At 46.8% G+C, this 24,280-nt stretch overlaps 1 long non-coding RNA gene across 2 annotated transcripts; it reads right to left on the minus strand.

Annotated features, from left to right (window-relative positions):
- Nucleotides 1-15,335: 15,335 nt before the first annotated feature.
- Nucleotides 15,336-24,250, minus strand: LOC103659590. Of its 2 annotated transcripts, none has more exons than XR_005838401.1 (3): nucleotides 24,001-24,250; nucleotides 23,469-23,567; nucleotides 15,336-15,830 (listed from the first exon to the last, which is right to left on the minus strand). It is a non-coding gene; the product is annotated as an uncharacterized LOC103659590 (long non-coding RNA). The 2 variants fall into 2 exon arrangements; XR_005838396.1 differs by having other exon boundaries at nucleotides 15,336-15,895.
- Nucleotides 24,251-24,280: the final 30 nt, after the last annotated feature.

Genomic DNA, 24,280 nt, shown 5'->3' on the forward strand with positions numbered 1-24,280 from the left:
TCAGGGGCTCCTTGTGTGCAAAGGGGGCAGGCAGGGATGAGGTGGGGCCGGAGCCTGGTGCTGCTGGTGAGGTGCAGCCACAGACGGGGGCAGCAGGGTCTGAGCCTGCCCCCCGGGAGAATCTCCGGTAAGTCAGCTGCGTGGGCCTCCACTGCCAAGTGCAGGCTGCACGTGGGCTCCGGTTTGTTGAGGTCAGCGAGGGCCTCCTGGAGTAGGCATACATGTCCGCCTCTTCGAGGATGGCGGCCAGGTGGAGTGGCCTGGGGTCCTTGTAATTTTCAGCCCGCAACTGCAGCTTCCGGTTCTCCTCACTTTCCTCTAACTTCTCCAAGCTGGTGCTTGGGTCGGTGTGGGGGATGTGTTTGGGCCCTGAGCTAGGTAGGGGTCAGGGGCTCCTTGGGGCACCCGGTAGGGACTGGAGCTATGCCTGAGCAGGCCAGGAGCAGCAACCCAGTGTGCGCCACACACAACTTCTGCAGCATGGACGCCTCCGCAGGCGGGCTGCCAGGTGCGGGGCCGTCTGGTGAAGCTCGTTCACGCAGGCAGGTACTCAATGCCAGCCTAGCAGGAGATCCAGGAAGGGTTTGTGCTGATGAATCACTTCTGAGTGTAGTGCCAGGGCCCCCTTTTCAGGGGTGTAGCCAAAGATAAGGGGTGCAAACAACAGCCCCAGCCCGCCTCTGCCCAGTGCTGGTCCTCCCAAGGTCACTGAGTCTGGACCCGATGAGCCCTATCCCACCGTTCATGCACACCCACAATCCCCACAAGCCGGTGCTCTGGCCATGACCCCCAATCGCAGCCCGTAAGTCTTCTTTTGCATTGGTGGTCTCCGTGAGCAGGGGGCCTAGAGAAGTGGGGAGGAGCCCTGTCTCAGTGTCCCAAGGCTACATAACCAAGTGCCACAAGCTGGGTGGCTTAAAACAACAGAAATTCATTCTCCCCCAGCTCTGGAGGCCTGCTATGGACTGAAATGCTACCCCCCAAATTTGTACACAGAAGCCCTAACCCCCCCATGTGATGGTATTTGAGGATGGGGCTTTGGGGAATTTAGGCTCAGATGAGGTCATGAGAGTAGAATCTTCACAATGGGATTAGTACTTTTGAGGGAGAACCACTCTCCTGCTCACTGCCGTGTGAGGACCCAGGGCGAAGGCGGCTGTCCGCAGGTCAGGAAGAGGGCCCTCACCAAAGCCCACCCAAGCAGCATCCTGACCTCAGATTTCCAGCCTCCAGGACTGTGGGAAAATCCATTTCTCTTGGTTAAGCCACCCACTCCGTGGTATCTGGTTATGGCAGCATGAGCTAAGACAAGGCCAGAGTCCAACATCGTGGTGTTAACAGGCTGATTCCTTCTGGAGGCTCTGAGGGAGAACCAGTCCCATGCCTCACTTGTAGCTTCTGGTGGCTGCTGGCTGCCTTTGGTATCCCCTGGCTTGTGGCAGCAGGACTCCACCCTCTGCCTCCATCCTCATGTGCCTTCTTCTCAGTGTCTCCTCCTTTTCTGTCCTTTAGAAGAACACCGGTCTCTGGATTTAGGGCCTACCCTAAATCCACGATGATCTCATCATAAGATCCATAACTTGGGTTACAACTGCAAAGACCCTATTTCCAAATAATGTCACATTCACAGGTACCAGGGGTTAGGACTGAGACACATCTTTTGGGGCCACTAATCAACTACAAGCACTAAGCAGGAAGCAGGGTGGGAGAGAGTGGCTGTGGGAAGATGGGAAATCCTTCCAGGAAACCCCAGGCGGAGCCAAGCGTGGAGAGGGCATGCCGAGTTAGACTCCTGAGACCTCCCAAAACAGACTCAGCACTTCACCCCTGCACCCTCAACCCACCACCACTCCCCTCCCCCAACCAGGAGAGAATCGAAAAGCAGCTGAGCCAATGCACAGTACTCTGTGGCCTGCTGGCCCTGCACTGGTCATTTCAAGTGCCCAGGAGAGAGCAGAGTCTGTAACCTCCAGCCTCCTCCACCCCAAAGCCTGAAGCTGGCAGCACCCAGAGGAGCTTTGCAAACAGACAGGAAGCACTGGGCGGGGGCTCGGCCAAAGCCCTTGGTCAGTCAACGAGGCAATGTCCCCCCCCAATCAGCCTACACGGCCTGGAGCACTAGGAGCCCCCCGGCCAGTGCAGGCCGGGTAGGAAGGCGTCCTTCCAAAGCCCATGGCAGCTGAGTCAGCAAGAGGCCCCAGACCTCGTGGCCAGTGGTGAAGAGAGGACGCTGCAGGCTTCCGTAACAATCCCTTACACTGGCATGCAGCTCACAAAATGCCCTCCCTCCTCCACCCCTTCACTCGCTGCACCCCGTGAGGTGGAGGGTGCACTCAAGTTGTTCCCGCTGGACCTGTGCGACAGCTGAGGATCAGGAAGTGGCGGAAGTGTCTCAGCGAATAAAAAGCAGAGCTGCTAACTGCAACGTGGTGTTCTGGACTGGAGTGTGGAACAGGAAACGGACCTTGGTGGAAATGAGGTGAAATCTGAATAAAGTCCATCATTTAGTTAAGGGTATTGTACCAATCTTAACCGCTTAGTTTTGACAAATGTACTGTGGCTATGTGAACACTGAGGGCTGCTGGGTGAAGGGCATTTGGGAACTCTCAGCTCTATTGCTATGGCCTGAATGTTTGTATCCCCCCAAAACTCAAGTTGAAGACTCGTGCCCAATGTGATGGTATAAGGAGGTGGGGCCTTTGGGAAGGGACTGGTCATGAGGGTGGAGCTCTCATGAATGAGATGAATGACCTTGTTAAAGAAGCCCCAGGGAGCTAGCTCACCCCCCTCCACCACGTGACCACAGAGCAGGAAGGCTGCAGTCAGCAGCTCTGAAGAGGGTCCTCACCAGAACCCAGTGACGTCGGGTCAGCACCGTGATCCTGGACTTCCCGCCTCCAGAACCGTGAGAAAGAAATTTCTGTTGTTTATAAGCCACCCAGCCTGTGGTATTTTGTCATAGCAGTTTGAATAGACTAAGACAACTATATTTGCAACTTCTCTGTAAATCTAAAATTGTTACAAAATAAAAATTTTGTTAAAAAGCAAAGCTGGGAAGGGAGTGGAGTAAAAAGAAAAAACCAGAAATGGTACTTGACTTTTTTCAACTCAAGTTTAGGAACCTGTCCACACCCTTCTATAGTGGCTGTTGACAAAGACATGAAGAAACTGAAACCCTTGTGTGTTGTTATTGAAAATGCAAAATGGTGTAGCTGCTACGGAAAACAGTTTGGTAGTTCCCCAAAAAGCTAAACAGAATGACCGTATGACCCAGCAATTCCACTCGTAGGTATAAACCCCAAGGAATTTCCAGCAGGAACTAGAACAGATATTCATACACCAATGTCCATAGCAGCATTATTCACAATAGCCAAAAGGCAGAAACAACACATGTATCCATCAGTGAATGAATGGATAATCAAAATGTGGTATCTACATACAATGGAATATTACTCAGCCTTGAAAAGGAATGAAATTCTGACACATGCTACAACATACATGAACCTTGAAAACATGATGCTAAGTGACATAAGCCAGATGCAAACAAACAAGTATTGTGGGATTCCATTTATTTTTTAAGATTTTTATTTATTTATTTGATAGAGAGAGAGCACACGACGGGAAGAGCAGAGGGACAGGGACAAGCAGACACCATGCTGAGCACAGAGGCTGACTCAGGGCTTATTCCTACAATCCTGCAATCATGACCTGGGCCAAAATCAAGAGTTGGACGCTCATTTGACTGAGCCACGCAGGCACCCCTGCAGGATTCCACTTATAGGAGATTCTTAGAAGAGGCAAATCCAGAGACAGGAAGTAGAACAGTGGTGACCAGCGGTGGGGGTGGGGGCGCTTATTGCTTAATGGTACAGTTTTAGTTTGGGGTAATGGAAAGTTCTGGAAATGGAGAGTGGTGAAGGTTGCACAACCTTGCAGATGTACTTAGTGCTGCTGAAATGTATACTGCAAGATGGTTAAAGTGATAAATGTTATGTATATTTTGCCACAGTAAAAAATGTTTGTTTTTTTTTAAAAGATTTTATTTATTTATTCCACAGAGATAGAGACAGCCAGCGAGAGAGGGAACACAAGCAGGGGGAGTGGGAGAGGAAGAAGCAGGCTCATAGCAGAGGAGCCTGATGTGGGGCTCGATCCCATAATGCTGGGACCACGCCCTGAGCCGAAGGCAGACGCTTAACCGCTGTGCCACCCAGGCGCCCCAAAAGTGTTGTTTTTTTAAAATCCCAAACTGCCCCTTTCTTAACCTTGAAGATGGTCCCTGGGTGAGGACGGGCACTGACAGAGATACTAGTTGCCTCTTGGAGGAATACTAACATCTGCCTCCACAAACATTTGAGGCTGCACGAACCAAGCCCCGGCATATCGTCCTTCAGGAAGGAAGGACAGGCTGGGGTAGGGGACTTGTCCCACTTCAAATTTAAACCACTTTTGGGCAAGGGGCCCACCCAGCACCCAGGGAGCCTATGACCAGGGGAGGGTGGTGAGAGAGTGAGGAGGGGTCTCCTTGCTCTTTCCCACTCTGGGGGCACCTCCTTCCCAAACCTTTCTTTTCCCTCTATCAGCCAGTGAAGGCTCTCCTGAGGTAGTTTGTACGACTCTATTTTTTAGTCAGAAAAATAAACCTTTTGAACAATCTTTATTTTTTTAACATTAACTTGACAAAGTGCTTTTGAGCCTATGGTTCCATTCTCCTTCCTAGAGCCTTTTGCCAGATACCACATTTTACTTTACAGTATTTTCTTGTGTACCTGTCTGCTTTCGACTCCTACACCTTGGAATCTTCCCAATGGACGAAGATTGTATTTTATTAAATGTTTATACTCTCAGGTATTAGGTAGGTGCTCAAAAAATTTGCTGAATTGACTAAGAGATAAGTGAATGAATGGTTAAGCAACCTACATGGTCTTTAGATTCCCCTTACTCTCTACCATCCTATCCTACCTTGGTATAATGGGTGCAAACAATGCCTATGGCTTCGGCTGTGCCCATGTGAATTTCTTATGTATGCGTGTTGGTGAATATGCACGTCCTAAGGCTCGTCGACCGGAGCGTATGCGTAGTTCGAGGCAAAGCAGATCCCTGGGCACTTCTTACACAGCTCTAACTGCAACTGACCTGCATCACTAAAACCAAGGCCACCTGCAAAGGCCCTTCTCAAAGGCCTTTGCCTCCAGGAACTCCCCCACCCACCGCACCCTGCACCCACCACTCACCCCCCTTCCGGCCGGTCATGGCCTATGTGCTTTCTTATTTTCCTTATCCCATATACGGGGCCTGCGGATCTGCTGTGATGTCTGCTTCACTAATTACTTTATGGATGTACATCATCTGTCCTCGGTAAGACTTCCCCTACCTGAAAAAGGCAGTTTGGGTTCCTGCTACCCATTCTTCTTGTGGGACCTTGGGCAAGTTACTTAGCACTTCTGAGTCTCAGTAAAAACCGTGGGTAGTAACCTCTTCTCCAGGGTGCTAGGAGAAGTGGGCAACGCTCTGGAGGTGCCCCGGGATAATACCCTCCAGGGCAAAGCCTGTGTGTCCTATAATGTGGTATATCCTCCCCCAAGCCCAGGAGAGGGTTGAGAACAAATATTTATTGAATTGAGTTTTTCTTTATTACATTTTTTATTGAGATATAATTCATTTACCATAAAACTCACTTTTTGTAACTGTACAATTCAGTGGTTTTTAGTATATTCATGAGGCTGTGCAACCATCAATCCCAGATCTACGATCCCAGAACATTTTCATCAACCCATCTCTGATACATTTCTTTAAAGTTTTATTTGGCTTTTAATGAATCAAAGTATATTTTGACTACATCTCACTAAATACAATTATTCTACTTTATAATTACTAATAGCATTTACTATGCACCACGCACTGTTTTGAGGACTTTATAAATAAGAAATCCAACGTGGTAAGTTTTCAGCAGCGATATCATGCTATGTTACTCATGAAGAAGCTGAGACATGGAAAGGACAGGAATCCTGCCCAAGACCACGGAGCTAGAAGCAGCCAAGCTGCAATTTGAACACAAGACGCCCGAGTCCACGTTCCTCACCCGCCTGCTACCTCTTGACTAGAGCATTAATATTTACCAACCAACCAACCCAAGACAAGGAATAAATAAAACTTTTAAGTATTAAGACCCCATTTCTTCCTCCTTTTTAAATTTAACAGTCACCCTTGGCTGTGATTTTTTTCTAAACACAAATGAATTGCCCCCTGATCTTGGACTAGGTTCTGTAGGGACACATAAATCAAGAAGGCCTGTCCTGGGGCGCCTGGATGGCTCAGTCGGTTGAGTGGCCGACTCTTGATTTCCGCTCAGGTCATGATCTCAGGGTCATGAGATCAAGCATTGCGTCGGGCTCTGCACTCAGCACAGAGTCTGCTTGAGACTCTCTCCCTCTCCCTCTTCCCCTCCCCCTCTCTCAAATAAATCTTTTTAAAAAGATTTTATTTATTTAAATAAATAAATGAGAGAGAGAGAATGAGCAAGCATGAGTGGGGCAGGTGAGGAGCAGAGGGAGAGGGAGAAGCAGACTCCCCACTGAGCAGAGAGCTGGAGATGGGGCTCGATCCCACGACCCAGAGATCATGGCCTGAGCCAAAATCAAGAGTCCACAGCTCAGGGGCGCCTGGGTGGCTCAGTCGTTAACCATCTGCCTTCGGCTCAGGTCATGATCCCAGCATTCTGGGATCGAGCCCTGCATCAGGCTCCCTGCTCAGCAGGAAGCCTGCTTCTCAGAACTCTCCCGCTTCCCCTGCTTGTGTTCCCTCTCTTGCTGTCTCTCTCTGTCAAATAAATAAATAAAATCTTAAAAAAAAAAAAAAAAGTCCACAGCTCAACTGACTGAGTCACCCAGGCGCCCCCCTAAGTTCTGATTACTATAAATATCATGTGTTCTTAGTCAAGATATACACCTGGATTCTGGCTATTTCATAGTCTATTCTTTGCAGCTCCTGGAAAAGAAATCCCACATCCCAAGTTTGAAGGCCTGGACTCACCACCCAACATCTCAGCTAGACTTTGACACTCGTGAAAACTTGAGATTTGGAAATGGCTATTATCTCTGATTTGTGGCCTCTGTATGAGGTCCTGAGGCATTTTTATAAGCAGAGCTTTCAATACTGGGAAACCCTGGGTTTATTTAGGGCTCTGAAGAATCCCCCCAGCCTGTCTAAGGTAGATACCTTTTTTGTTTCGTTTTAGGTTTTGTTTATTTATTTGACAGAGAGAGAGTGCACAAGCAGGAGGGAGGGGCAAAGACAGAGGGAGAAGCAGGCTCCCCACAGAGCAGCGAGCCCGATGTGAGGCTCGATCCCATGACCCTGGGATCATGACCTGAGCTGAAGGCAGATGCTTAACCAACTGAGCCACCCAGGCGCCCCTAAGGTATCTGTTTATAATACATTTTAAATGTTACCTTTTTTTCCTACTAATCATGCAATTTAGGAGAAATTCCTTCAGGAAAACAATGCACCACTGATAATAATTCTATTGTACTGTGTGATAGGATTTTTTGGTTGGTGGGCCATTTGGGGGGAGGGTGGTTAAATGGCACAATATACTGCACTGTAATTTGAGAACACAGGAGCAGACCTAGAGAAATACCATTGTAGTTAAGTAAACTAGGCAGCAGCTCCCTCTTGTGCTGAAAAGTAAGTATTACAGCCACTGAATTAAAACATGGAAAATCATCCCTTAATACACATAAAACTTGCTTAAATGAAGAGCTGTTCCCAAATATCTTAAGTCTAAGAAAAGCACAGTGCTTAGTAGCTCATTTTAACCAGAACACCCACTGCCAATAATATTTAATTAATTCTTCAAACATTTATTGAGCACTTACTGGGTACCAGTTAGGAGGGACGCCGGGGTGCTCACACAGTTGCTGTTCCCAAATTGCTCACAAGCGCTGGTCTACTGAGATGCCACCTTTCTCATGATGCCTTTTCTGGGCCCTTGTCAACTATGCCCTCTGCCTCCCCTTAACTTCCCGCTGGCACCCTAAGATTGGGTGTTCTCATGCCTCTCCCCTCTTCTTCCCATTACCAGGCAGTTTCTTGTCTCATCACCCTACTGGACTGAAACAGCTTTGAGGGCAGCAGCCACATCTGATCCGCCCAGTTTTCCCGCGGCCCCCCATTCTGCATTTGTCCAGTTGGTATCCAAATACATATTTGTTCAATTGAACCTAATTCAGCCAAATCAGAAAGCAGTAACGCTCCACAGCTAATTAAAAGCAGGTTCTACCGGAGAACCGTGTTCCAGCTGCTCCATACACGTAACTCCCAAAAATGGAGAGGTAGCCAGTGTTTGGTCGCTGCCAAAATGCAGGATGAATTTTTCTAATCATTTTTCTGTGCTATAAGGATGCAAAGGGAAAATAAAACTTATTTTATCCTAGAATCCATGATGTCAGAACGGGTTTGCTCTACACCTTCCTGTCCGTCACAACAGGATGCTGGATTGCACAGGTGTTCCCTGCGGGCACCATGTCAGGTCCCTGAATGCCTACTCTGGCCAAGCCACCTGGGGTGGACAATGTTCTAAACCAGTGGTTCCCAGGCTTTGGGATTTCACATAAAATATATTCTTAATATCTTTTTTCAGGGACTCACATGAGGTTGCCAATATCATATTTTGCTATTAACAGTTTTTTAAATTTTATTTTTATTTAACTTTTTATTTTTTAAAGATTTTATGTATTTATTTCAGAGAGAGAGAGAGAGTGCAGAGGAGAGGGAGAAGCAGGCTCCCCCCTCAGCAGGGAGCCCACCACAGGGCTCCATTGATCCCAAGACCCTGGGATCCTGACCTGAGATAAGGCTGACGCTTAACCCACTGAGCCACCCAGGCACCCCTACGAATATTTTTTTAAATCATTTGTGATCTTCATTTTATGAAAAAAATGAATTCTAATACCAAGAAGTAAAAAAGTCATAATCTCAGAAAATTTTTTAAAAAATTTTAAAGTAATCTCTGTACCCACCGTGGGGCTCGAACTCACAACCCCAAGATCTAGCATTGCATACTCTACCGACTGAGCCAGCCAGGACAAGAATTTTTTCTATTGACTCCATTTAACTGTAGATCTGGATCACACACTTGGATCAAGGAACTGGAGAAAGTGGAGGGTGCCTGAGGGCACACACCTGACACCCATCTTCTGCCCACCTTTTTCCTCCATTGGATTCAAGAGTTTCTTTTCATTTGCTAATTCTCTCACTCACGGTTGCCTTGTCTGTGAGAATGACCAAGAAATCACCTCCTAGGGAACAGGAGCTAGCCTGGAAACCAGCGGATGCCAAAACCCCAGGGAAGGAAAAGGTGGGCAGAAGACGGGCATCAGGTGTGTGCCCTTCTATCCATCCCCATTTTCTCTCCACGTCCAAGTGTGTGGTCTGGTTGGCTGGGCAGCAGGGAGGTTCGTGGGAGAGCCTTGTACAGGTGAAGGGGAGGATGGCGAAAGAGAGACAAAGGAACTGGCCCCACTGTTGGGAGTGGCATCTCTCTCCTCTCCTGACCATGAGGTAAACAGCACAGAGTAAGGGCTTGCGACTGCCTCATGCTCTGCCTTTTGAGCGGCCTTTCAGATAGCTTCTCCCTGATCACCACCATACAGCCAAGCCAGCTGGTTTCAGGAAGGGGCTGAGGCTGGCCTTCTGTCCCTCCCCCTCCAGGACTCAGATTAGAGAAGGAAGGGCGCTCGGTGGCTGCTCTCAACAGAGCCTGGGGGAGATGTTTGCACACGCACGCGTGTGTGTGTGTGTGTGTGTGTGTGTGTAGGAGCTTAGCCCCCATTGAAGGCCTGGGGGCAGCAGTAAGAAAGAAACCCACTGAGAAACACTAAAGAACCTTAAATAGCTTGCATCCCTCACGGTACTCCTTCAATCACCCTACATACACCACCCTCTCCGACAGAGAGTCCCCCTGTGAGGGTGTCGGGGGGCTGATGGCCCCAAGCCCCACTGAGACTGAGAGGCCAGCCCTCCCAGGGCCCTGCTCCTGAAAAAAATAACAGCCTTGGCGCTCACATTAGTCATGGCTCTGCAGTGTCCCGGGCGAGCCCCGCCACAAAGGGCAGGTGTCCTTCTGACTTACGACTAAGGTCTCGGAGCAGCTGCCCCTCCCAAGTGGCCCATGGACACCCTCCCCAGTGTCCACTCCTTCTCACAGCCTGAGGCTTCACAAACATGTATGGCCTAGTGTGTGGGTGGCTGTGGCTCCTCTCCCTCCTGTTCTCACCATCTTTTCTCACACAACAGGGGAGAGAAAGCTCTTAAATCATCGTTGAGCTGAAAAAAAAGAGAAGGTGAAGAAAAAGACCCTCTAGGCTCCTCTGAGCACTCCAGGTGAGTAACTTGTGCTGAGAACGTCAGGTTCCAGATGGATAACACCCAAACCTTTGTGTCAGTCACCAGTCACTATCCTCCCACCTTCATGGCACTGAAAATGCAACTTATCATCTGGACCCTTAGCTTTCCAGTCTCCTCTTCATCCTTCCCCCCATAGGGATGGTTCTGTCCTTAATCTCTTAAACTAACCTCCAGGCCCTGAAATCTAAGGGGGGGTCCTCACTTGTTCCTCCACAGGACCTCTTAGTCCCCTTTCCCTCCAGTTTCCCCAGGCCCTCCATCCCTTCCACCACCTCCCTCACCCTCGTGCCAGGTCCTCTTCCCCTTGGCCAAAACCTAGCCTCAAAATAGCACCAGCAAGTAGTGTGGAGAGAAGCACCAGTGAGACAGTTTGTTTCCAGGAGGTAAGCCCTTCGTGGGCTTAGTTGTAACATTTTATCATTTAATTTCCTGTGACTCCTGTGCTCTTAAACAAGAGTTGCCAGATAAAGTACAATATACCCACTTAGATTGGAATTTCAGAGAAACAACAAATAATTTGGTGTAAGTACAGTCCATGCAATATTTCAGACAGGCTTTCTTTGCTAAATCTGGCAATCCTATCTTAAGCAGATGTAACAATCAGAAGGATACTCTCACTCACTGAGCACCTGGCACGTGCCCTTTAATTAGGGAGACCGTATGGGCCGCTTTGTCCGGGACAGTGTGCACGCTGGTGGTCCTGTGGGATTATTCACAGCACCCCCATTTATGCCCTCAAGTGTCTGACCTCACATACTTACAACGGCTCTTCCACTTTAATTTCAATTCCCATGACAGCCTTATGCAAGGAGATTTTATTATCTTCATTTTGCAGACAAAACAATTAACTCTCAGAAGAAATAACTAAGTGGCTTAATGTCACACAGGAAGCAAGGAAGTAGCAGCGCCAGGATTCATGGGCAGGTCTGGCCAACTCAAAGCCCTTCTTGGCATAGACCTCCCCTTTAAGAGCTGGTACAAACAGAGGTCCCCAACTTCCATAGGGGCTCACCCCTTGACTATAGTCATGGTCCCTTTAGGACTTAGAATCAAAATTATGCACAAGCTTCTCCAAGCAATGGATTCTGCCCACCCACCACTCAAATTCAGCTGAAATAGATGAAGGATTTCCGCTAACCTCACAGAGAAAACCCAGCTGGGGTCTGGGAAGACTGTTCATACCTTAAAAGGACATGCTTCTCGAACAGGGTGATGGGGATTGAGGGTACTTGTTGCAACGATTACTGGGTGTTGTATGGAAGCGTTGAATCACTAAATTGTACTTGAAACTGTTAAACTGTTAACTGGAATTTACATAATTTTTTAAAAAAGGGACATGTTTCCTGTGGTGACACCACGGTTACCAAGAGGAACTGTGAGAGAGGGTGTTAGAGGCAACAAGGAGCCAGGGAGAACACTGTCGTCTCTCCTTCAGTCCTAACACGGCAGTTTGGCTGCCTAGGGAAGACAGAGGACGGGAAAGGGTTCCCCTCTGGCCACGATGCTTCTAACTCCAGTATTCCTCTTTTATGTATTCACACAGCACACCTAGAATACGCACTTATTATGTGGCAGGCAAAACACCAGACACTCCCTAAATTTGGTGGCGAGCTAGACAGAGGTGGCCCTACCCTCCCTGGGCTCGGGGTCTACTGGAGAACCAGGTAAGTCGCCTGGGGAGGGGGCAGGCCAGTTTACTCACCTGGCCCAGCCTGCCTTCGCTCCCTCCTTTGCCTGTAACAGGATGCGTCCTGGCCTCCTCAGGACCAGAGGTCTAGCCCGGGAAGGTCCTGCCCTTGCTGGGTGGGCAGCAAGAGGCAGAGAGCTCCCGTGGGACAGGGACACACTTGAGTCTGATGTGTGGCTCTCATCAGTACATGCCTACTGATCAAGCTGAAGTGTGCCGGGAGCACTAGCCTCAGCCAGCCTGGTGCTGCACGTCTCACTTTATGCTGCAGTATCCCCAAGGGCGGGGCACAGCCTTTTCACAGTTTAACACATGGAAACTGGGCCTTGGAACACCGAAGTGACAGTCTACATGGCGCAGGCAGACCTTGCTCCAGGCGCGGGAGCTGGAATGTGAACCTGACAGTCTGGGAGCTGAACCCAGGCCCAGGAGTGAGGCTCCGTAAGGGGCCAAGGCGGCACAATCCTGGGGCTGGAGAGCGGAGAGAGCAAACACTGAACGGCATTTACCATGTGCAGGAGCCCTCCAAGGCTGCCAGCATATAGTCATTTAAGCACCACCATGACCTCACGAGCTAGGGTTGCACAGATGACAAACACGGGGAAGTTAGGGAACTTGTCCAAGTGACACAATGAGCAAGTGGCAGATAGGTCAGTGCTTCTACGTCAGCTCTTCCTGACTTTTAACATGCGTATGAATCACCTGGGGAGTCTTGTTCAACTGCGGGTTCAGACTCAGTGCGTCTGGCGCTGGGCCCCAAACTCTGCTGGGGCCCCATGAGATGCCAACGCTGCTGGTCCACGGGTCATGCTTTAAGTAACAAGGCCTTATGCTATCTCGCCTCTTGGTGGTTCAGCTGTTTTATCCTCAACTAAGCATTTCCAAATGACTCCGCGTGTTAGCAGTATCATTTTAGCCAATTTTCATTGAGCTTATTCTGTACCAGGCCCTGTATTAAGAGCTTACTGTTAAATGAAGTAGGGTACGATTAGGGTCCCCATCTTACACATGAGGAAACTGAGGCCCCGAAAGTTTAAAGAACTTGCTCAAGGTCACAGAGCTGGCCCCACCTGTTCTTGCAAGGTGCCTGCAAAGCAGAGAAGTGGAAGCAATGTGAGCTCATGTTGTCTGTGGACAACACTCAGGTGGACAGTGTTCAATGTTGTAAAGCAAGGCCTCATAACACAAAATCCAGTGCCTCTTCCCCTGGCCCTCCCTTAACCTCAAGCAAGCGATTCCAGTGAGAGAGGTCTTCCTTCAGACAGAACTGAAGGAGTCCTTAACCAAGCCAGCATCATCCCTCAGGGACTTGAACTAGCTTGCCTAGCTCAGCTGTTTCCCTTTTCAAAGTCCATTATGCTGGTTAGAATCCCTGGAGGCCTGTAGCATCAGGAGAGGTAATCTAGAGGCCTCCGGAGCTCCAGGGGAGCCCTGTCCTTACAGACCAGAGTACCTCTTCCCAGCTACTTACCACTGATTTGATTCAGCAGCACTGGTGCCAACTACTCAAGCCCAAGACCTGATGTGAACTTTCAGTGACTCCATGGTTTTCCTGCCCCGACCCCTTGGTCCCCAGCTACTCTCCCCTCTCCTCTCCGGTATCCTCCCTTCTTTATTAAGCATGCCTCCCTTCTTTTCTCAAACTGGCTTTCCAGAAAGGAACCTTTGAATTCTAAACTGATGCCAGATAATGCTCAAACAATTGCATCAGTTCAGTCAGGTGCAGGATGGGGTGGGGGGATGGGGCCGGAGGACTCAGAGATTCCTCAGATTCCTGCCCTTGGGAAGTTTACAGCTTGGTGGGGGTAACAGATACAGGAGGAATTTCAGTAGAGAGAGGGAACTTCTCAGATGCAGGCACATCAAGGGCACTGTAGGGGCAGGCATCAGAGGAGATACCATCACAAGTGAATTCTGAAGACTGGGTCAAAGGCAGCCAGTGCAAAGGAACTCCAAGCAGGAGCAACAGCATGAGCAAAAGCACAGAAGCACAGACGACTCAGGTATCTTATACTTCGGGGCATAAAACAGAAAGCAAGGAGTGGCCAAAACAAGACGGAAGAACAAAATAAGGGTAATGTCAAGGAGGTCCCGAATGCCACATCAAGGAGCTCCGACTTGCTTCTCCAGGCAGTCGTTCTCAAATCCTACCCGACGGTCCATTTTGGAAGCTGAGCACTCCCACCCTGCAGTCCCCACTGCCACCATGGCCTCTGTGCCTCTGTTTACATACTCAGTGCTCTGCACAATATAGTGTGAAGAAAAGTTCTGCTGCCAAAAGACATGTGCAACCACTTCTCTACCTGATGCGACACCGTCTCAGGGGAAATCAGGATTTCAGGGATGAGGAAAACGACACACTTGGGGGTTTTGTCTAACTGGTGGATGCCCCGGAAACACCCTCTTTCCACAGGCCAGGAAGTGGCTGTTTCATTTTCTAGCTCGATTCTGTGATGAGTACGGAAGCAGGAGCTGCTTCCTTCCTTCCTCGCTGGACCCCACAGTCCCCACTGGCCCCCCACGCCCATTCTCTCCAGCCCAGCCTGCAGCCTGCAGCCTGCACGGTCTTATCGCTCCAGTCACCCTTGATACGAAGCTGGTGATTACAGGAATTGGCAGGCCCCACAGTGCTGCTGACCTTGCTGACAATATCTATGCCTTCTAAAGCTTTTCTGGGCCTCCTGGTGTCCGCCAGTGCTTACCTCGGTGATTAACAGCACATTTAAGCCAGTCTCATCTTCCCCTGCTGCCAGAGGACCTGGCTCTTCCAGGCTCCGTGCCCACGCCCCCCACCAACGCCCCATCCCTTGATAAGTTCTTTGAAGCTCACCACATAAACCAAGTCCCTCAGCCCCTACCACAGCTGCTGCTCAGCCAGGCTCCCCCTACTTTATGCCGCCTGGCTGGTGCTGCCTCAGCCTCCAGGAAGGCAGCCTCAGTAAATCATCCCCCAGCACCCCCTCCCCCCCCGCCCCGGGGTGCTAATCAAGCCACAGCCCAGGATTCACTGAGCCAGCTGAAGCTTACTTTCTCCATGGGAAAGCACCCGTCCAGACAGCAATAAACATTTGGAATGTGCATAGTATCAATAAAAATGTCTGCAGGTACAACCCGCCTATAGATTGAGATCGATTTACTTACAGATTATCATTATGTATTACTGTAATAATCTATTATGGACATTATTAAATACATACAAACACAAACTAAAGCAAATGAGTTAAACAATATTTTTTAATGTTCTATTAACGGTACATTTTTGCTCTCCCTAAAAAATGGAAATGTTCTAAGGGGGCTAGAATTAAATATGCCTCGCTTAAAAAAATTAATAGACTTTAGTCTGGGGAGCAGTTTTAGGTTTTCAGAAAAATTGAGCAAAAAAGTACGAAGAGTTCCAATGTACCTGCTCGACACCTTCCCCTTCCCCGTGGCCCCTCTTAATAACATCTCGTATCAGTGCGCTGCATTCCCTATAAAAGTATGAGTCACTCTTGCTACATTATTATTAACTGAAGTCCACAGTTTACATTAGGGCTCACTCCATGTTGCACATTCCATGGGCTTCCATAATGTAGAACACGTATCCACAATCACAGGATCATATATATTATTTTTTAAAACGTCGGTTAACCCTTCGTGGAAAAAGTGGATTTGAAGGTCCAGTTCTAAGTCCACGCCTTGCTTCTGAAGCACCTGACTGGCACAGAAGAAGACGAGGCCTCACAAAGGTCAGTGGCTACGGGGGAAGGGCAGCAATGGGTGTATTCAGGAAATCACAATTAGTTTTTCAGTCCCATTCACCTGTTATGTAAAGATCTTTATGAAATTTGGCTGGTAAATTTCTCTCCTCCTGAAGTCAATCATTTACTCATACAAGCTTATTAGAAGCTCATACATTTAATAATTTTAATAAAGGACCCAGATGTCCCTCTTTCGTCTATAACACTTTGGAAGATTTCAATCAGATTCAAAATTCCTCTCCAAGTTTTTAAAGTATACAGATATAAGAGTTTTTATAGGTAGTAAACTTGTTTATTTTCTTTAAAACTAAACCACTAGATGATGGGAACATTTCTAAATACCTGTTGGTTTTAGACAGCCTCACTCAGTTAAACGTCCAACTTTTGATTTCGGCTCAGGTCATGATCGCAGGGTCCTGGGACTGAGTCTGGTGTCAGGCTCCCTGCTCAGTGGGGAATCTGCTGAAGATCGTCTCCCTCTCCCTCTGCCCCTCCCGCTACTCTCTCTCTAATAATCTTAAAAAAAAAGATTTGGAAACAAAAACCCACTCTTGGGCTATTTTAGCAAGCACCCCGTCACCCTTTAAAGAGTTGTCTTCCAGATCATATTTTAACAGCATCTTCATAAAGCACTTTTTTAAAAAAATAAAGACATTAGTGAAATAAATTTAGCCTTTCCTGCCCCGTTCCAGTGTCCCCCACTTCAGCAGGCTGAAAGCATGGAAACAAGCATTCACAGTTGCCCAAACTCCCACAGGGGCTCCTTGCAAATGCAGAGACAGGCCCACCCTGAGTCTCTGGGTTCACCCCACTTTCTGGGTCTGGCATTAAGGTTCCACTTCCCCAGCTGCACTGCCTTGTCTCACTGAAGTGAAATTCCTGGATCCTTATAATGGGAGGAGAATGATGTTTAGAAAACCATTTGCCTTTGGAAGCACGTAAGGTCTTCATCAGTAACTAAGCTGGTACCTGACCAATAAAGCAAGGTTTACTCATCAGTCAGAGTCATCAGACAGTGTGAGCAGAACAAACACCTTCCACGGCATTAAGTTTATTGCCTGAATAAATAAAACCTACAGCCTGCATGAGCTTCCTGAGACACTTACTCTGGGCCCACCTACCAGCTATAAATGTAAATCCTTGTACCTTCCTCACTGGCCCAAATGAAAGCTCCTCGGGGGCACCATAAACCAAAAATTGAATCAAACTCCTCTGGAGCCAATCTCCCTGCCACACCCTTCCCTGACTCCTATTCTGGAAACTCAGGATTAAGTAACTGCCCTTTTTTTTTTTTTTTAATTTATTTATTTGTCAGAGAGAGAGAGAGTGCACAGCAGAGGGAGTGGCAGGCAGAGGCTGAGGGAGAAGCAGGCTCCCTGCTGAGCAAGGAGCCCAATGCGGGACTTGATCCCATGACCCAAGCCAAAGGCAGACGCTTAACTGACTGAGCCACCCAGGTGCCCCAAGTAACTGCCTTTCAGTTCCTCTTTTATGTGAAGAGACCATAGTGTCATGTTCCCAGGAAATATCCCATTGGTGAATAGCTGTGCCTGTCCATGCTGGATATTTTCCATTCACCCCTCCAGTCCTGGGGGGCTGACCTGTACGGGCAAGATGGTGGGTTTCCTTGTCCTGTGGCTCCTGACTGGGCTCAGATGATGGCAGGCACCGCCAGGAGAGGAGTAAAGTCAGTATTTATTCCTCTAGTCTCACCCCACTGGGTCACTGTGACTTGGCACCTTGTTCTTCCGAAGGTCACAGCTCCTGCCAGGGGCTCTCTCCTGGAACTGCAGCTTCCCTCTCCTGGCTCTGGTTAATATTCCCTCCCCTTCAGGCTTAGGAGTAGTAATGGCTCCCTGTTCTTTCAGCCCTGGAGCATGGTACCATCCCTTGTTCCTCTTCCTAAACACCTCTGTAAATAATTCCTTTATTAGGCTCTCCTATATTATCTCATTTGAGAAGATACCTATTTCCTGATGGCGACTGCCTGCTACACTGGCCAGCCAGCAGCTTTGGTGTAAATGCCGTTCTTTGGTTCTTGATATGACACTAAGTCAAAGAGAAAAATGGATGTGAGTAACAGATGCCGCTGAGAACAATAATGATAATCAGCTCTGCTTTCGTGCTAAGAGTCTGAAACCATGTGTATTACTTTACACAAGTTAATTCACTTCAACCTACAACACCTCCATGAGCAGACCCGTAGGTGAAAATGATTCGAAGTGGCCACTGCCTACTGATATTAACACCCTGTTAACACCCTCGCACTAAGTGTGGACTGGATTTAGCGACTTGTTTCTAATGATTAGAATATGGCAAAATGATGGTATACCACCTCAACATCATTAAAGGCCATTTATGACAAACGGAAGCTAACATCATACTCAATGGTGAAAAGCTAGAAGCTTTTCCTCTAAGATTGGGAACAAGATAAGGATGCCCACCCTGGTCACTCTTATTCAACACAGTACTGAAAGTCCTAGCCACTGCAATCAGACGCAGAAAAGAAAAAGGGATCCAAATTACTAAGGAAGAAGTAAAACTGTCAATAACTGCAAATGATAAACACTATATATAGAAAACCCTAAAGACTTCACCAAAAAAACTATCAGAACTAATAAATGAATTCAGTAAAGTTGCAGGATACAAACCAGTGAATATACAGAAACCAGCTGCATTTCTGTACACTAATAATGTACTAGAACAAAGGGAAATGAAGAAAACAATCCTATTTACAGTTGCATCAGTAAGAATAAAATACTTAGGAATAAATTTAACCAAGGAAATGAAAGACCTATGCTATGAAAAATACAAGACACTAATAAAAGAAATGGAAGATGACGCAAACAAATGGAAAGACATACCGTGTTCATGGATTGGGAAGAATTAATATTATTAAAATGTCCATACCGCCCAAAGGAAGCAATCTACAGATTCAATGCAATCCCTATCAAAATACCAATGGCATTTTTCATAGAACTAGAACAAATAATACTAAAATGTATATGGAGCCACAAATAATCCTAAATAGCCAAGGCAAACTGAGAAAGAAGAACAAAGCTGAGGTATCACAATCCCAAATTTTATTTATTTGAGAGAGAGAGAGAATGCACGCACCATCGGGGGTGGGGGAGTGAGGGGAAGGGGGAGGGACAAGCAGACTCTGGGCTGAGCCTGGAGGCAGCTTGATCCCATGACCCTGAGATCATAACCTGAGCCGAAAATAAAGAGTTGGATGCTCAACTGACTGAGCCCCCCAGGCACACCACAATCCCAGATTTTAAACTATATTACTAAGCTACAGTAATCACAACAGTATGGTATTAACCCAAAAACAGATACATAGATCAATACAACAAAACAGAGAGCTCAGAAATAAACCCACAATTATATGGTCAATTACTCTACAACAAAGGAGACAAGAATATACAATGGGGAAAAGACAGTATCATCAATAAATGGTGCTGGGAAAACTGGGCCCTTTTCTCACACCATACAAAAAAATGAACTCAAAATGGATTATAGAGCTAAATGCTAGACCTGAAACCGTAAAACTCCTAAAAGAAAACATGGCAGTACACTCTTAGACATCAGTATTAGCAATATTTTTTTCAGTCTGTCTCTCCAGGCAAGGGCAACAACAGCAGAAATAACAAATGGGACTACATCAAGCTAAAGAGCTTCTGCACAACAAAGGAAACCACCAACAGAACGAAAAGGTCACCTACCGAACGGAAGAAGGTATTTGCAAATGATATATCTGATAAGGGATTAGTATATGAAGAACTTACACAACTCAACACTAAAAAAACAAACAATTCAATTAAAAAAATGGGCAGAGGACCTGAATAGACATTTTTCCAAAGAAGACATCCAGATGGCCAAGAGACACATGAAAAGTTGCTCCACATAGCTAATCATCGGGGAAATGCACATCAGAACCACAATGAAGTATCACTTCACACCCATCAGAATGGCTATTATTTAAAAAGATAAGAAATAGTAAGTGTTGACAAGGATGTGGATAAAAGGGAACCCTTGTGCACCACTGGTGAGAATATAAATTGGTACAGCCACTGTGAAAACAGTATGAAGGTTCCTCGAAAAATTAAAAATAGAACTACGGTGGCTCCTGGATGGCTCAGTCAGTAGAGCACGTGACTCTTGATCTCAGGGTTGTAAGTTCAAGCCCCATGTAGAGACTACTTAAAAATAAAATCTTAATAAAAACTGAGAACTATGGTACGATCCAGCAATTCCACTTCTGGATATTTATCCAAAGAAAACAAAAACACTAATTAAAAAAGATATATGCATTCCTATCTTCATGTAGCATTATTTACAATAGCTAAGATATGGAAGCAACCTAAATGTCCATTGAGAGATGAACAGATAAAGAAGTTGTGTTACACACACACGAATATCATTCAGTCATAGAAAAGAATAATGTATCTTGCTATTTGTGACAACATGGATGGACCTAGAAAGAATTATGCCAAGTAAAATAAGTCAAACAGAAAGACACATACCATATAATTTCACTTATATGTGGATTCTAAAAAACAAAACAAACAAACAAAACAGAAGCAGATTCGTAAATACGAAAAACAAGAGGGTGGTTGCCAGAGAGTAGAGCGGTAGGGGGACAGGCAAAATAGGTGAAGGGGATTAAGAGGTACATACTTCCAGTTTTAAAATAAGTAAGTGACAGGGATGTAAAATACAACACAGAGAATATAGTTGATAATATTGTAATAACTTCATATGGTGACAGATGGTAACTATACTTACCGTGATCATTTTGTAATGTGTAAGTCAAATCACTATTTGTACGCCTGAAGCTAATCTAATATTCTATGTCAACTATATTTCAATTAAAAATAAAATAAAGGGGCGCCTGGGGGCCTCAGGCAATTAAGAGTCTGCCTTCAGCTCAGGTCATGATCTCAGGATCCTGGGATCGAGCACTGTGTAGAGCTCAGTGCTCAGCACAGAGTCTGTTTGTCCCTCTCCTTTCCCCTCTATTTCTCCCCCCATCCGCTTGCACTCTCTGTCTCTCTCTCTCTCTCTCAAATAAAATCTTTAAAAAATAAAAATTAATAAATAAAATAAGATTGAAAATAACTAGTAAATTTGCTGCCCAAACTAAGATTTAAATTTCATCATATTCAACTCTTTTTAAAGTTTTTTTGGAATAAGGTATGGTACAAATAAGCAAAATATTCAGCTTTTGAGAGCTGAGTCCATTAGACTCATTACTTAGTCCAGTAAATCCATTAGATATGTACTGAGCACCCACTGGGTGCAAAGCAGTGGGCAAGACTTTTTCTTCCCCATGCACACCCTAATTCTCAGTACCTTCCCCTGCCCTATCATGGAGCTTTTGCTCCATATAGCATTCCATTTCCTCCCTGCATTAACTCAGGAGAGAACCCCAAACATTCAAGGTAATATAGAGCCTTTAACCAGATCTACCTGAACCTCAATAATTCTTTACAAAAATAAATATAATATTTTCTTCTTTTGATATCTGGCGCCAAGGATGCTAGTCAATTCAAGCCATTCACACCAGCAGAAGTGGAATAAAGTCAAGAGACAGTATGCATAATGTTAGAGCAAGGGTGTCAGTGTCAAAATAGTCTGGGTTCACAAGCTGAGTGAACTTCAGCTGGTTTCCTAAGCTCTCAGTTCCCTCCTCTGTAAGACGGGGAAAAATAGCTATTTCACAAAGTTGCTGTGAGAATTAAATGAGATTCTCTATGTACAAGGAGCTAACCTTGTCATGGCATTCATTTATGAAGTGGCAATGAGACGAAGAACATGCCAGGTGCTGGCAACACTGTGGTGAACCAGGCAGACCGCTCGCTCTGCGTGCCACTCCCCCCAGACTGGCGCTACCGTCTATGAGGGAAGACAAGCATCAAACAAGTACAGCACACAAGTAACTGCTATAGGAGAAGTTCTAAGTCACCACAGCCTAGTTTAGAGTTCCTAAAATGGTAGCTTATGAAATGGTAAGCAAATATATGTATTTAATAATATCCTGCTCTGGTAAACTTGTCTTTGTCAATCTCAATGTCCTCCTCCTCTCCCTTCTCCTTATTTCCCAGTATCACGGCAACATTTCTAGCCTACCTTCATCTTCAAACAGCATTCAATGAACCATTTTTTCTTATTAACTCATTAAATCAAGTGCACACGACGGCAAAGGTTTAGCATAGTACCTCAGCCTGCTAGTAACTTCAGTACCTTCATTTTAAGCTATAATTTGGCATTATCCAAGGGAAGAGTTTATCTGTGATAGAATTTTAGGTTTTCATTTTTTTTTTTAAAGATTTTATTTATTCATTCGACAGAGATAGAGACAGCCAGCCAGAGAGGGAACACAAGCAGGGGGAGTGGGAGAGGAAGAAGCAGGCTCATAGCGGAGGAGCCTGATGTGGGGCTCGATCCCATAACGCCGGGATCACGCCCTGAGCCGAAGGCAGATGCTTAACCGCTGTGCCACCCAGGCGCCCCTAGGTTTTCGTTTTTTTAATTAAAAAATTTTTAAAAACTTTTTCAGCTTCAAATTATTTCAAATTTACAAGTAATTTGCAAAAACTGTAAAAAATGTTTCCAGATACTCTTTACTCATCTTCCCCAAATGTTACCATTTTACATAACTACAGCCCACTTATTGAAACTAGAAAATTACCATTGATAAAATATTAGGTTTTGACTTTATTGAGAGACATGTTGGGGTCTGAGGAGAGAGAGCCAGAGGCATTGTGTACAGCTGATCACTGGCCTCATGGGTGATTTAAAACAGCGGACAATTCAGCTTCCCGTTTATTTTGGGCTTCCAATGATGAAATGATGGGCGGGAGCATGTATATTATCTTCCTCATTTCCTTTTGTGTATACAAATGCTAAAACATGTGTGGATTTTTTAAAGACATAAACTCAAGAGGGTTCTTTCCCAGCAAGTATTTAATCTATTCCCTACAAGGTCCCAGGAACTCTGCTGAACTTTGGGGAACCAAAGACCAGACTCCTGTTCTGCCTGTGTGCCACTACTCCGCTCACCTTCAGAGGGATTATCACGTTTAATCTTTACAACACTCCTAGGAGGTAAGAACTACTGTTATGCCTGTTAGAAGCAAAAAATAAGGCTCAGACACCTAGCAAGGAAACCGGGCAGCTCCTAAGCTTAACTTCCACACCACACTGTGATAAGAGCTATCAATATGTTATCAAGTCTGGAATAATATGTTGACATGTGAAATCGCTTGTCTTCGTTTTATATAAAACACAACATGGGCATACTACCATAAAATGGCTTTTTAAAAAAGCAACTATATAATAAACCTTAAAAAGATGGGTGCATCTAACAAAAGTTTGTCGACTGGAACGGTTTACACATTACTTAACCTTTTTCCAGAAGGGCTGTTGTTCCTGTTGTGAGTACCTCAGGATATCAATGTGCACACGGGAATGATACAGGAAGAGACAACTTGAAGTCACGGATGAACTATCTCCTCAGCCTAGGACATCAATGCTCTAGTGCACACATTCAGCCTTTTCTGCTTTTGTTCAAAGGGACAGATAACCTTAGAAGTTTAGCATATGATTTAGTGGTTATTATATCATACCTTGCTGTTGTTTTCAAACGCATACGTTCTAGTATCTGTGTCGTCTTGGTGAGTGTTAACTTTTCTTTGGGTCCTGGGGCTTTCAGAGCTGGTCCGAGCCTGGTAATGAGAGTTAGCTTTGGCAATGGAGTAGAACCTTCCCTTTCTCCAAATGTTTGCTGTGATCGTGTGGTATCTGAGGACGTGGGTGGCTGACAGATCCGTCCCCACTAGAGGCAAAACTACTCAAAGAACCCCACCCCTTTTGTAGGGAGGAATGGCATCTCCCCCCGGGAAGGGCGGCACTGTTGTCCCCACACAGTGGACGGGGAAACAGATGCCATGCACGTGGGCTTCCGTGGGTTCCACTCCACTCGGAAGTTCATTTTAAAAACGAATTTGAATTAAAGGTGTCTCAAAGCTGGACTCCCTCTTTTGAGAACAGAAGAGAGGGCGATGGGAAAAGGCTTTCCCTCGGCTGGGGGAGCAGGCGCCCCAGCGGCGGCAAGCTGCAGAGGATGCAGTTTGGGGAAGGGCCCTCGGGTGTACACACCTTCCAGATCCCGCTCCTCTGCAGACGCTCGTCCTGGACCCCACGGCCGCGTGCCTTCACCGCGCAAGGAAGGGGACGGAGGAACCCACGAGCCCCAGCCTCCCAGCACTCCACTCTCGCCACGCTCCCCTGGGGGACCCGAGGCGGCGGGGCGCAGAGCCTCGGAGGCAGGCGGGGCGGGCGCAGCGCCCGGAGGAGAGGGCGAAGGGCCGGCGGCGGCCTCGCGGCGCGTCCACATGTGGCGGGGCCGCAGGGCGGGGGGGGGGGGGGGGGGGGGGGG

Source organism: Ursus maritimus, unplaced genomic scaffold (genome assembly GCF_017311325.1).
Source record: "Ursus maritimus isolate PB19 unplaced genomic scaffold, ASM1731132v1 scaffold_1, whole genome shotgun sequence".
Classification (NCBI taxonomy): Eukaryota; Metazoa; Chordata; class Mammalia; order Carnivora; family Ursidae; genus Ursus; species Ursus maritimus.